Below are 13,674 nucleotides of genomic sequence, written 5' to 3'. Positions count from 1 at the left end.
AGGGTGGGAAGAAGTGATGTTTTAATACACCAGGATTAAGGATTCGCAAAAATGACCTTGCAGTCAGCTGCGGGCGGTGAGGTAAAAGCTCCTGATTCTCCACCTTTAAAGACTAAATATGAATATGAAGAATGAAGATTGTGCTGCGTGCTGTATGATCCAAATGGAACAAACTGATCAGTTAATTTATGAGCCCCAGTGCTACTGCTGCCCTTTTAATCAGAATTCCACATTAATACAGGAGGATCTATTTATTTATACTGCCATAAAAATTTTCAAAGCCACAACAATAGACTGCATTCATTAAATATTAGCATGATAAAAAAACTAAAAAGAACTCTTTAGCCCCAGTAATGTTTAAATAGCTAGCCCCAGTAATGTTTAAATAGATAGCCCCAGTAATGTTTAAATAGCTAGCCCCAGTAATGTTTAAATAGCTAGCCCCAGTAATGTTTAAATAGCTAGCCCCAGTAATGTTTAAATAGCTAGCCCCAGTAATGTTTAAATAGATAGCCCCAGTAATGTTTAAATAGCTAGCCCCAGTAATGTTTAAATAGCTAGCCCCAGTAATGTTTAAATAGCTAGCCCCAATAATTTTTAAATAGCTAGCCCCAGTAATGTTTAAATAGCTAGCCCCAGTAATTTTTAAATAGCTAGCCCCAGTAATGTTTAAATATTACGGTTCAAAGTACAGTATACAACATGAAAATGGTGAAACTGCTGACACTGACAAAGACAGGCTAATGATTTGAAATGGTAGACCTCTAAGTTGATATTTTCATGTCAAAACGGAGCAGTTTCATCATGCCCGCTTGCGTTCAGCCGATGAGTTTTAAGGAATTGACCCAGATCCCGGGATTAGGACTGTGCTGCTGCAATCAGATACTGAAGACCCGTGAAGCATGTTGTTACAGACAGATTAAAACGCAGCTCACAAGAGGCCGATTCAGTTTCATTTGTTGGTTCAACATGACCAACAGCTTTTACAGAAGAAAAGCAGAATGCAGACTTCACTTTGACTTACTGTGCCGACCACCAGCACTATACATCCTGTGCATCTGCACGTCCATGATGGACCTCGCCTTTCACAATCAGCATTTCCTGTGGTTTGATAAAAGCACCAAATTGAACCCCCCCCCCCCCCCCAATGACTACATTAATAACTGCTACAGTCACTATAATAAGGGATTTGGTGCCCAGGCATTTTGTTACTCCTAAACCCATTCTGTGAACAATGATTGTTCCCTGGTCACTCGGTAGAGATCATGTATAATTACAGTCTTGCAGTGAACAGGTGTGCAAGTTGCTTTGTTAACATGCAGTGCTGTACCTAGCATTTCAGATCTCAATTACCTTTCATTTGACCTTCCCCTGATCCCAGGTGTGCTGTGACGGGTACCCCGTTCTCCTTGACCTCCACCCTAGGGAGAACAGCATTCTGGAGGGGAGCGTGCCCCTCCTGCCCTGGGACCTCCTCTGGGACTGTCTCGGCTGGGGCTGCTTCCATGGGCTCTCCTGAGTTGAACTGTAGAGACTGGCTCTCAGTGGCAGCTGCATTCATTGTAAAGTCTTGGTGTTGCTGAGCCATGCTGACACGAAGTTAGCCTGGTAATAAACAAACACACGAGAACAATCTTTAATGTAAAGTACCTTGTGGGCGTGGGGTTTCCAACCTTCTTCAAAGTGGGGACCTATCTCGGGTTACTGGGTGGTAAGATCAACTCACACACTTTCATGACCTGACTTTACAAAGCACACAACTTCAGTACAATTTATAGCACAGTTTCCTAATATTTTATTTCTTACTTGTTTCATTTCCTACTATGTGTGATCTGTATGATTCCCTATGGTTTCTGAAAAGACAAGTCTGTTTGTGGGGAAATAAGGCGAGGAGTGTTTTTAGAAAATATTGTTAGGCAGGAAGTTGCTGTAGTAAGCCTGGCACATATATGAAATGACAGAGAAGACACAAAGGGATATTAAACAGGTAACACATTAATACTAGGAAAATGTATATGATACAAGATAACCCTTCCTTTTAATAAAAATCCACTTAATTGAAAACCTTCCATCAAAAATATGGATAATTGTGGCTAAATCACTTCCCCTTTAACAAATGAACACTTGATAGCCATATAAAAATAAAGGGGTTAAAATGTGTTAATTGCTGTATTTGTGCAGGATAAGTGCACAGACAACACATGAAACAACATGACAAGGCTACTGCAGGACCTGTCACTCAGGAGCTGTGCTCCCTACCAATGTATTCCTTTAATGAGGAACTTCTGTCTTCTTTAAAACAAATCTAGAATCCTGACCAATACGCTACGTATGTTGTTCCTCTAACAATATGAATAAATGTAGGCCTTGTACCTGCAGTACTTCTCCAAAAGAGTACCAAACTAAAAATAGCTATTCACACATTTTAACATACAGAATACTGTCACTTTAAAATTACCAAACAGATTATAAATAGCCCTGTTTATCTGTATGCCTGAACGCTGCTGTAGACTTTAATTACCGCACTTCACTGTATCTCCCTCTGTGTATTTTGCATTTGCAGGATAAACTGAAGGGAGGATCGATACAATCACAGTAAAACTTAGTATACTGAAGGCTAATTAAAAACAGAGAATGTAAGTGACACAGTGGATTAGTTCCCCAGCCTTACTCCTCTAGAGGCCCAAGAACAGGAGTTGGAGACGGGAGGGCCAACAGGCCACTGCCCACTCACTTTCTAAACAGGGGTGCCCTGCCCACTCACTTTCTAAACGGGGGGGCTGCCCACTCACTTTTTAAACAGGGGGGGCCCTGCCTATCCACTTTCAACAGCGAGGGCGAGAAAAAAAAAAAAAAATATATATATATATATATATATATATATATATATATATATATATATATATATTTTTTTTTTTCAATACCTCCCCCGGTCTCACAGATGGGATCTATTTCATTACAGCTACATCAACTACAGCATAGTTTCAAATCTGTAAAACACAGCAATATGTAGTATTGAAATTGATAAGGGAGTGCCCTCCCTCATTAAAGTTTATCATGTTTATCATCATTTTTCAGTTTTACCATGCGCTTTCTATGGTTATTATACTATGCTTTTTAATATGCCTTACTAAACCTCCCTGGGTTTAAGTACTACCATGCTTTCTCTATGCTTTATTACACATTCTTATACTTTTACTATGAAACACCTTTATAAGACCTCAGTGTGCATGAAAGTTTGATAAAATAGCACCCAAGAACAGGGAAGTAATGAGGGGCACAACGAGCTGTATTTTTTATTGAATTATCCACTCCGAAATTGGAGGCTATTTTGCTAATGCATGATCAAATTAGCAGCCCTACTTTCTGCTACTACAGCAGCCTTGACTGCACACAGGGGGATTCTAAAGTGCTACAGTATATACCTGCAAACTGTACTGCTAGTTTGTACTGCAGCCTCTTGTTTGGAATTCATGACATGTGTATCCTGTCACTTCTTTAACATGTCTTTATTTTTTGGACATCTGGGGCCCTTGAAAGGGTGAGGTGTTCATCTGAGGTATCCTTAAAACTTCCTGTTTCCAAGCTCTGTAACTCAACAGTTACACCCCAGGTAATTATGCACAGAAAAAACACAACTATGCAAAATTATGCGGTATCTCTGTACAAGTATGTGCAAAGTAACAAAAGTATTGTGCAGTTGTGTTGGGTTCATCTCCCATATGGGATATCAAAATAGTAGCAGAAGTAAAAAAAAAAAAAAAAAAAAATTTGAAAAAAAACAGAATATTTTTTTATTTTAACATAAAGTCTTTCTAAATTCCAATATTGAAATAAAGGAACTCTTTGTTTGCCTTCCAAAAGAGAACGCCTCCGATCGGACAAGACAAGACTATACAGCTAGTTGCTGCGCACAGCACCAGCTGTATTTTTAATGCATTTATGTATCTGAAAGTTAATGTTTTCAAACTAAGAAGATGGTCAGCTGTCGATGACCAAACCAAGCCGACGGCAATTTCCCCTGGCGGTAGAGCGCTCAGGATAGCATAGGGTGCCACCTTCACAGTGTGCAAAACAAAAAACATCTTTTACTCTCTTTTGCTGATGTGTCTGCAACGTGGGACCTTTGTCGTGGTATTTTCTCAGTGTGATCCGGCATTTTTCTCTATCCTTCTCTGTTAGTGGCAACACTATCTAATATTACACGCCTATGCGTGGTGATACGTTTTATGCGTAAAATTACACAGGCGTAAACAGTAATTACATTTATAATTTACGGTATCTGGATGCCAGACTTGTAATATTATTTTTTGGGGGTTTTTTTTGTTTATTTGTCTACTCAATAAACACTAACAAAGTCTGTAATGCAAATGATCCACTAATGGCAGCTAAAGCAGTCCTGTCTAACATGCATGCTACATTTTACAAAACATGACTGTAGGAAACACAACTTGTGACTACTGTGCTGAATGCCAACTTTATTTTTTAGTCCAGAACAAAAACTAGCCCCCCATTTACTCCACGGTCACCAACACAGTTAGCATACACATAATATGAAGCCAATATCTCAAAGGGTTAGGTCTCTACTATTCACAAACCAAAATGCCACTATGGCGGTCAAGGGACAAAGTAGCGCATTGCTATATTTTGCCCTAGGAGTTTCTATAAAGCCATCATCTCAAATGATTTATGAGATACTGTATTAACATACATATCACAGTGACTACAAGACAGACCAACAAACAAACACTTGAAATGGATGTGTATTGCCACACTGTACCTGAGCACCGATGTGTTTCATTTAGAAAACACTGATTGGAAATAGCTATGTCTCACTGGTTAAAACTACTTTCAAAGTATTACTCTATTATACAGTACAAACAAAACTTACACAAAAAGCTCACCTATTCCAGTAAATAATAGTAGGCAGCCAGACAGCAAAACATTCAGTACTGAACATTAAATATTTCTCACAAACATATTTTATAACAGCTGTTATAAAAATTAAAACTGAATTCTCTCAAATCTGAAAAGGTACACTGCCTTGTGACATAGCATATGCTGACACTACAGAATTGGTGGAATCCTGGAAAGCTACAAATGCAGGCTCCAATGATATAAAATATTTTACAATCATTTTGAGCAAAAAACAGCCAAATCTACCTTTTTGTGTAGCGTGTTCAGATCGCCAGTGACATCGTTTTAAATAATGACGGTAAAAGACGTTAGAAACTTCTGAGCCCTGCTTCTAAGGGTGAGTTGCCCTCCAACGAACGCTGGGTCTTTATCTATCACTCCAAGTGCCAGTCTCACAAGACAGCCTCTTATCTCAATCCACCAGCCTGACCCACCCTCTGAAGAAAACAACTGATATGCAATCATGTACAGAAGAGAACTTTTAAATGCAGCCCTTGATCCCAACTGGATCTTGTCGTTAAACTCATAATTGTAAACTTTAACCTCTTTGCTGTCACATACTGTGTAAAGCTCTGACCAAAAGTTTTGCATCACCCTATAGAATGAACTAATTTTGCCTCAAAGTCGAATGAAACCTGCTGAATAATGTTCCGTTAACAAATTGAATTACACACCGCTTTGTAGTTTTCCACATACTTAACGAAAAACTGAAACATTTCGAAATCTAACATGAAATACTGTACTACTTCTGAAATATCATTTTGTAGTATCTTTGATTACATGATGTTAAAAAAAAGGTCAAAATTATGTTCATATAGTTTTTATTTTTTTTATTATGTCTCACTCCTAAAATTGTAAGTGATGCTAAATTTTTTGGCCATAGTTGTACTTTTCCCAATTTTATTCACATGACAGGATGCGCTAAACAAACTACTGTATGTGCCTTTAAAGTTCTCTGGGTTCAGGGTCTGTTATCTGTGGCATATTAACACTGCCTTCCTAAAACTGGACTTAAACTGTTTTTATATTACTACATATAAGGAATGTGTCCTTCCCAAGGATTCCCTAAGGAAATCCTAGCATATACTACACGATTGACATTTTAGAACCTTAATAAATACACCCACTGCTCGGTTTTTATTATAATCAACAAGGTGTTCACGTGTGGCAGCAGTGCACTAGCAAAAGCCCCAAGGCAGTGTCGTCAGCTCCCTAGCAACAAACCTCCTCTGTTGTTATTGGGAATGGACTATTTCAATGCAGCAGGTTTGTGCATTTCAGAAAGGAGAGAAATTTCTCATGAAATTAATTGGAGACTGAAGAAGCAATTACCCTCCGCTGTATGAATTAAAACGGTGTGCTGCTTTTTATACGAAAGATGAGAAAAAGCAGGTTGCGTAGAGGATTTATTCTGGAACCTGACGCCCCCGATAAAACGAGGGAGTGCTTGTACAGTATTTATTTATTGGCCTATTCATTTTTCTAGGGGTCTCTTGCTTTATCGCGGCCCTTGATATATAGCAGATTTATACTGGACCCCCACACCCGCGATATATCGAGTGGGTGTGTAGTTTAAAAAAACAAATCTGCACACTTTTACATACAGTGCACAAACAGCGTTCAGAACAGTGCGATCACAAACTAGCCACTATAGACCTATTCGGCTATTCTTACCTCTGCTAGTCGTCTAATTATTAGTCGTTTCTTCTAAATAGTGATGTGATGAATCATTGTTTAACAAAGGTTTATCGACGTGACTCGATGTGAAAAGTCTGCTATAGGTCTACAAAACGTTCCGGAGAGATGTGTGAACATTTGCTGATTACTGCCCCATTCCTCTCTGGGAAGTGGGAGATAGAAATATATACAGTAAAACCTGCCTTTATATTAATCTATTTCCTTACAATATATCAGTATTCTGTGCAGTGATCGCGTCCTACGTGTGTACGTTATGGGCATCCCCTTCACAAATGGAAATGGTTTCTCCTCATTAGAACTGGACTGGATCATTTTCACAGATCAATAAAGACATCATAAGATTTCCATGCATGCAGCCACCTCCAGATCTCCCAGCATGCTCTCTGTTGAACACAGCATGTTTACCAATTAAGCCCACAGCCTGACTGGTACTGAAGTGAAGCAGATGTAATGTAATTAAAGTAAGGAAGGTCAGACACACTAAAGACCAGCTTTAAAACCCAGCTATGCCACTTGTTTATAAATCTCCATTAGTATTCAAAAAGTGCTAACAACCTTACAGTAAACAAAACTAGACTCCAATGAAGCCACAAGGTCTAAAACTGGCTGCAGAGCAGACCTACACTACAGTATTTATACTGTCATATGGTCATTCGATATTGCTACATTCCCAGGTAATTTCTATCATTTGGGGAAACCTCTGTACATGTGAGACAACTTGCTCACTAAAATGTTTTATTTTAATTTCAGAGGATGCGATGGTCTGTTCTGGGATATTTGGGTCCCGTGGGGTCTGGGTTGAGTAAAACTGGCAACAAAGGCTCTACTACCAGTTGTTCTGCATTCACCCATGTTTGAAGATTGCAGTGCACTGAGTAAATTGTACTGTATCTCTGTGATAAAGCAATTTGTGTTAGCAAGAAGCAACTTAAAGACTTCAGGACCAGTTCATTTATTTAATTTTTTTGGTTACCAGCCTTCCAGGCCATCTCTCTGAGAAACTGCTCTTCTTTAAAAAAACAAACAAACAAAAAAGCTTAATACTACAGCTGGGCCTCTTTCTGTATTAGCCACTCAACATCAGTTAAAACCGTTCAGCATTTCATGTTCTGTGACTGGATAAGAAACACACGCATTGCAACATGATGCAGCAGATTCCAGGTTAAATGGAACATGTGTAATGCTACACCCACAGCACTCTTACAGTGCCTGACTAGAGTTTAGCACAACACACATCTCTATAATGTAAAGCTGTAATAAAGGAAAGAAAGCAATACATTTAATCAAATTTCAACAGAAACTATCAACATGAAATGTCATTCGTTTTATTTGCAGAAATCACCTGTCAAATGTAATGACTTATTTATATTAATTTGATACCACCCCCATCTACTCTGTTTACAGAAACGATATGTTGCATCTCAATGTCTTCAACGGTCATTTAAAAAACTGTAAATAAATGAAGCTAGCAAGGAATCTTTCAAGTCTCTCTACACAGCATTTTAAAATGCCGCAAGTGATTCCAGCATCCCACTGAAGACATCCTGCTCCATTAACCTGACTGTTCTCCACTGCACATGTTTACTGAGCTGTACCCTGCTTTAATTAACTGAACTGATGTACTGTGGATTATAATGAATGCGTGCTCATCCTGCATTCTGCTAAGTAGTGGTTTTGGTGAGGGAGCTTCGTTACTTGACAGCAAAGGGGGCAGGCCAGACTCAAACAAACTCAAATTTCAGACCCTAAAAACACAGAAATGAGAACGTGCCGTAGCCATAGGGCCAGGTGTCTTGTGCTGTGCATGTTCTATTGTTATCTACTCCCTTCATACCACTAAAGAATCAAGTTGGGTGATATATTGTATATACCGGTATAATTTTATTCACAATAAAAATATTATGGAGTTGGATTATATTGTGTTTTTTTCTTTTTTTTCCCGCCAGTATACAAAAAAGATGCAAGCTGCTAAATGAAAATAAATAAATAATGAAATAAACCAAAATGGTATTATGTGAGAAAGTAAAGAGGAAGGCATCGCGCACAGACGATGTTCGGGCATTTCAATCACCAGGCCACTCCAGTGATGCTCCTCTTGCACAATGTGATGGCGGTGACAAGTAAGCAGGGAGAAACAGACGAGATCAGGGAAGTTTTAACTTCCCAGCCAAATGTAGGAGATGACCTGGTACCAAAGAAGGGCACAAGCTCAATAGTTTGCACTATATCAGTGAGGATAAGGTTGCCACCATCCAAACAAGAGTGGTGTCAGAGTTGGAGAGCACGAAAGGAGCTCCACTGGCATTGCCAGCAGCAGCAGCACTGAGACCAACCCCCAAGGAGAAGGGGGAGCACCAGCCAAAAGGACCAAGAAGACCTTGGGCAGATTTTTCAAGATGAGCACCATGCCAGGAGCTACAGCTGCCCCCAATGTCCCTGAGAAGGAAGCAATAGATCTTGAAGTGAATCACTACTTGCTTGCTCCTCTGGGTTGACAGTGAATCAGATCCACTGACCTGGTGGAATGCTCTGCAGGTGAACTCTTCAAGACTGAGCAAACTTGCACAGAAATACCTGTGCACTCCAGCATTCTCCATCTGAGAGAGTCTTCAGCACACGTGGAAACACTGTCACGTGCAGTCGTTCCAAACAAACCTGAAGCTGTGGACAGACTTGTTTTTTTTGGGGGGGAAAAAAACTTAAAACAGCCTGGACAGCTGGGTGAATTGCACTTCACTGCATGAGAGTAACTGGGGTAGGTTCTCTACTATTACATAAAAGTGACAACATGTTTTCAGTTGTTTGGTGGGTGAAGGAATTTCGGGGAAATTTATTGTCAAAAGAAGGCAGACGTGATTTCTGTTTTGCATTTACGGGTAATTTCCAGCACTTTAGGGAGTAAGTCTTTTGTGCTCATTGTGTGTTTTTAGAGATGAAACAGTTTATTTTGTTAAACTTTATTTTGTTAGTTAATTTCTTTTTTTGTACAGCACACTCTGCTCAGATACCATGTGTATTTATTTTTGTGCTTCTCTTGTTACATGCAGCCTTTACGTTCTTAGCTTGTCTCATTCTTTTGTTTCTGGTGTCCTATTTTTTATTAAACTTTCATGCTGTTCTGGGGCACTACGCAAAATAAAGACCTGTTAATTTAAAAATCATTAAAATTCTTTACATCTGCTGCCCCACTGTCCTTTTCAGGGCACGTAATTAAAAGTAAACCTCGATACAAATGTTTAAAATATCGTGATATATATCGTTATCATCTGTAAGGTCGAAAACACTGTGATATTATTTTTAATACATATTACATATCGTCCATCCCTACTCCCACATTCTTTGTTTAGATAAGCACATAGAACATTATATTTGAAATTATGAAATTAGTCATGACACTGAAAAGGTTTAAAAAGGACACAATCAGTAGTTAATCACATGTTTACTAATTACATTGCTATAGCAGTGAAGAGGTGGGAAGTGGTTAGAATTTTGCAATGCAGGCATTTTGAAGACATTCGCCCCAGAATTAGAAGCAGCACATCTACAGTACATGTTCTAATTGGGTTAAATACATTTATTTCAGCCCTGAGGAAAAACAGCACAAGACGATACTCTCTGTTTGTGTTCCGTGAAACCGGGACACGACACTAACTGAACAAGTTTTCTTTCTTTCGATGTTGGTTGAGAGTAAAATCACACAGCACATATGTCTCATGCAATCTACAGTGCCTGCAAAATCAATTCAAAGCGAGTAAGTAATGATTACTTATCTCATTGTTATTGTTTTCCCAGGAGAAATGCACTTGATACAGGTCACTCAGGGTGGTTTCTAACCTGCACTCTGAAATGTCCACTATAAACTGGAGGTATTATTTTTCAGCTTGTGGAACTGGGATCAGGTTATACCTAGACATTCATTTCCAAGGACTTGGCTTATAATTTATAATTTAGCCAACATATTGCACTGTACAGTACAGTAAGTTCTAAAGCTGACCAGTATGTCAACATGCCTGAATGCCTGAACTGAAATTAACAACCATCTGTCCACTTGCTTTCTGCAGTACAGTAATATGCATGCTGCGCTGCTGAACTGAGCCCTAGGGCTCAGCTTGTTAAGAGCCTCATGAGTTCCCTGCACCCTTGCACAGTCTGCAATTCCAATGTGCACGAGGCATTTAAGACCTTAGGGTGTGCTTGAGTAAAGATTATGTCTCCACAGGATTTGGTACAGTATTTCGGATGTCGTTTCCGGAAGTCGCTTCTCCCACTGAAGGACCATACAATGTTTTATATACAGTGCTACAGATATGAAATAGCTTTTTTTTAAAGAAAAGGCAGGATTCCCATATTAAGTCTGCCTTTTACAATACATTGTTTCTAATCATAGAAAGTAAATTGACAAGTGACAGGTTTTTGATGTATTAACATTGCAATCACTATTTCAGTTTACAGTAATACTGTACAAACTTTGGCTTAAAGTTTATTTTACAAACCATGCTAACCGCCCTGGGCTAAATTGTTATGCTTGGGCTGAACTGTGCTTTGTCTGACTTCTACGTACAAATTGATCTTCAATGACAAAGCAAAAGGTAATGCAATGGTTTGGTTCTGTAAGGTGCAATGGTAGCACAAGGGCAACTACAACTGGCCCCAGCAGTTTTCTATGACCACGGAATTCAGTGCATGATAGAGTATCTTTGGCAGCTTAGTAACAAAAGAGACTTTACTTCTGCCTGACCTTGCAAAGCTCCCTCTGTAAAAGAATGCTGATGCAATTCCAGCCCTGCTGCACTACATAATGCTGAAAACAATACATGACAACAGGGGGGACAAAAAACATCCAAACCCCTGCCAGACTACAACAAATACTGTGAAGGGTAAACAAGCTATCCTGGCAGGAGCACCCCAAATCCAATTAAGTGTGGGTAATTACCATCCAATATCTGCCAAGCCAGACCTAGTGCACAAGAGCTTTAAAGGCATGTGAGACTGCAACTTCCTAAAAATGTCCTTGCTGAACAACAACTACTTCATCAGAACCCAAATTATAAACATTACAGACATATCTTACAAAGAACACACCACCTAATTCCAATATATATTTTTTAATCCTTTTAAAACTATTCCTTCATTTCTGTGATTTAGGAGGCTGTGTGGTCCAGTGGTTAAAGAAAACAGCTTGTAACCAGGAGGTCCCCAGTTCAAATCCTGGCTCAGCCACTGACTCACTGTGTGGGACCCTGAGCAAGTCACTTAATCTTGGTCTTTCGGGTGAGACGTTGTTGTAAGTGACTCTGCAGCTGATGCATAGTTCACACACCCTAGTCTCTGCAAGTCACCTTGGAGAAAGGCTTCTGCTAAAGAAACAAATAATAATAATAAGTGAATACATACAGTATGTAAGGTGTCTCTTACTGTATGAGACGTCACTTCACAGTTTGAGCAGCCAGAACCGCTCAGCTTGGCTTCATGCTCCTCTCATCTAAACTGCACGAGATGACCTCTCTTATTCAATAAGAGACACCCTGCACGCGAGGTATTAACTAGTAGTATAGGCCTAATAATAATCTTTCTTTTTATATAGCGCCTTTCATAGTGGACCACCATCACAAAGCACTTTACAAGATACGAGATAATAGTTTTCTACAATGTGTAGCGTACAGGATGAAACTCCTTCGGAGTAGTACGGCATTAGTGATATCTGGCAATTGAAAATTACTAACGAATCACTCACATTTCTCTAATACTGTAAAGTGCAAAGATGTGGAGGCTAATTGGTGTGAACTGGGTTCATTTATTCAGTTGATGGAAAGGGATATTTAAATTCCCTCTCCTATTCTCACTCCAGTGCCATTCACTTCAATATTCTGTGGTATGAATAGGCTAGAAATATAATTGTGGTTTAAATTATTGAAATAGGGTCCCTCCTAGCACATTCATTGACTTAAACTAAAACAAGCTCTGATATTAGAAAGTTTTTTTTTTTTTTTCAATTAGCTTAATAGAAACAATGGTAATGGAGTTGAAGAGCGAGTCTAAAATGGCAGATGCAGTGCTTCCGTTGCCAGTTGTCTCAGCTAGATTCTCAGACGATAAAAAGGTCTACTTAGCAATTCTAGACCTTTAGTGCAGCTCATCAGAATTCTAGCTTGGCAGCAGAACTGCTGGGCCGAGGGAAAAAAAAAAAAAAAAAAAAAAGGAACAATGGGAATGAATCAACGAGGGGAATACAAAGAGGGAGAGCCAGACACTGCCCGGCCTTGTTTCAGATTATTAACACGGCAGCGTGTATCTCAAATAGGACTCCATCTCAGACTGTTTTGGCAATTTCATGTTTCTGGTGAGTCATGATCACATGGAACATTCAGATGGAGAGACCATTTCATAAAACAGAAGATTAGTTTGGATTGCTGTCAGCCACCCTACTCCTCATTTTTATCCAAATATTGGTATGCATTCTGGAATTATATTACAGTACAATCAAAGAGACAAGGGGGTAGATGCACTAAGATGGGACAGTCACAGCGTCATATGCACTAAAAAAAAATATGTTAATGAAGACAGCGGCTATATACTAATTTAAATATTATTTGCTTCATCTTAGCGAGATCTCTAGCGCGAGTTGTGGTTTGCTGCAGCCGAGGGAGCCCGAAGGATAACGTCTATACATGCAAGAATCAAAATAACATTGTTTATGTTAAATGCAAACGTCATCTGTACAATGCATTCTGTTCCGTCTTCATTTTACCTATTTTAATACTGTTTATATATATATATATATATATATATATATATATATATATAAACAGTATAAAATAATATATATATATATATATATATATATATATATATATATATATATATATATATATATATATATATATATATATATATATATATAAATACTGTTTACATAAAAAGTGCAAATAAAAACTGTGGCTGCAAAGCATTTGTTAAAATGATGCAAACAGCGTTGCGTTTGTTTAGTATGTTTCACGCTACACTTCCGACTGGTTTGCATGTGATTTGCAACGATTGCGACAGATGCAACACTTTAGT

The sequence above is a fragment of the Polyodon spathula genome, chromosome 12 (assembly GCF_017654505.1).
Source record: "Polyodon spathula isolate WHYD16114869_AA chromosome 12, ASM1765450v1, whole genome shotgun sequence".
NCBI lineage: Eukaryota > Metazoa > Chordata > Actinopteri > Acipenseriformes > Polyodontidae > Polyodon > Polyodon spathula.
This window is presented reverse-complemented; position numbering follows the sequence as displayed.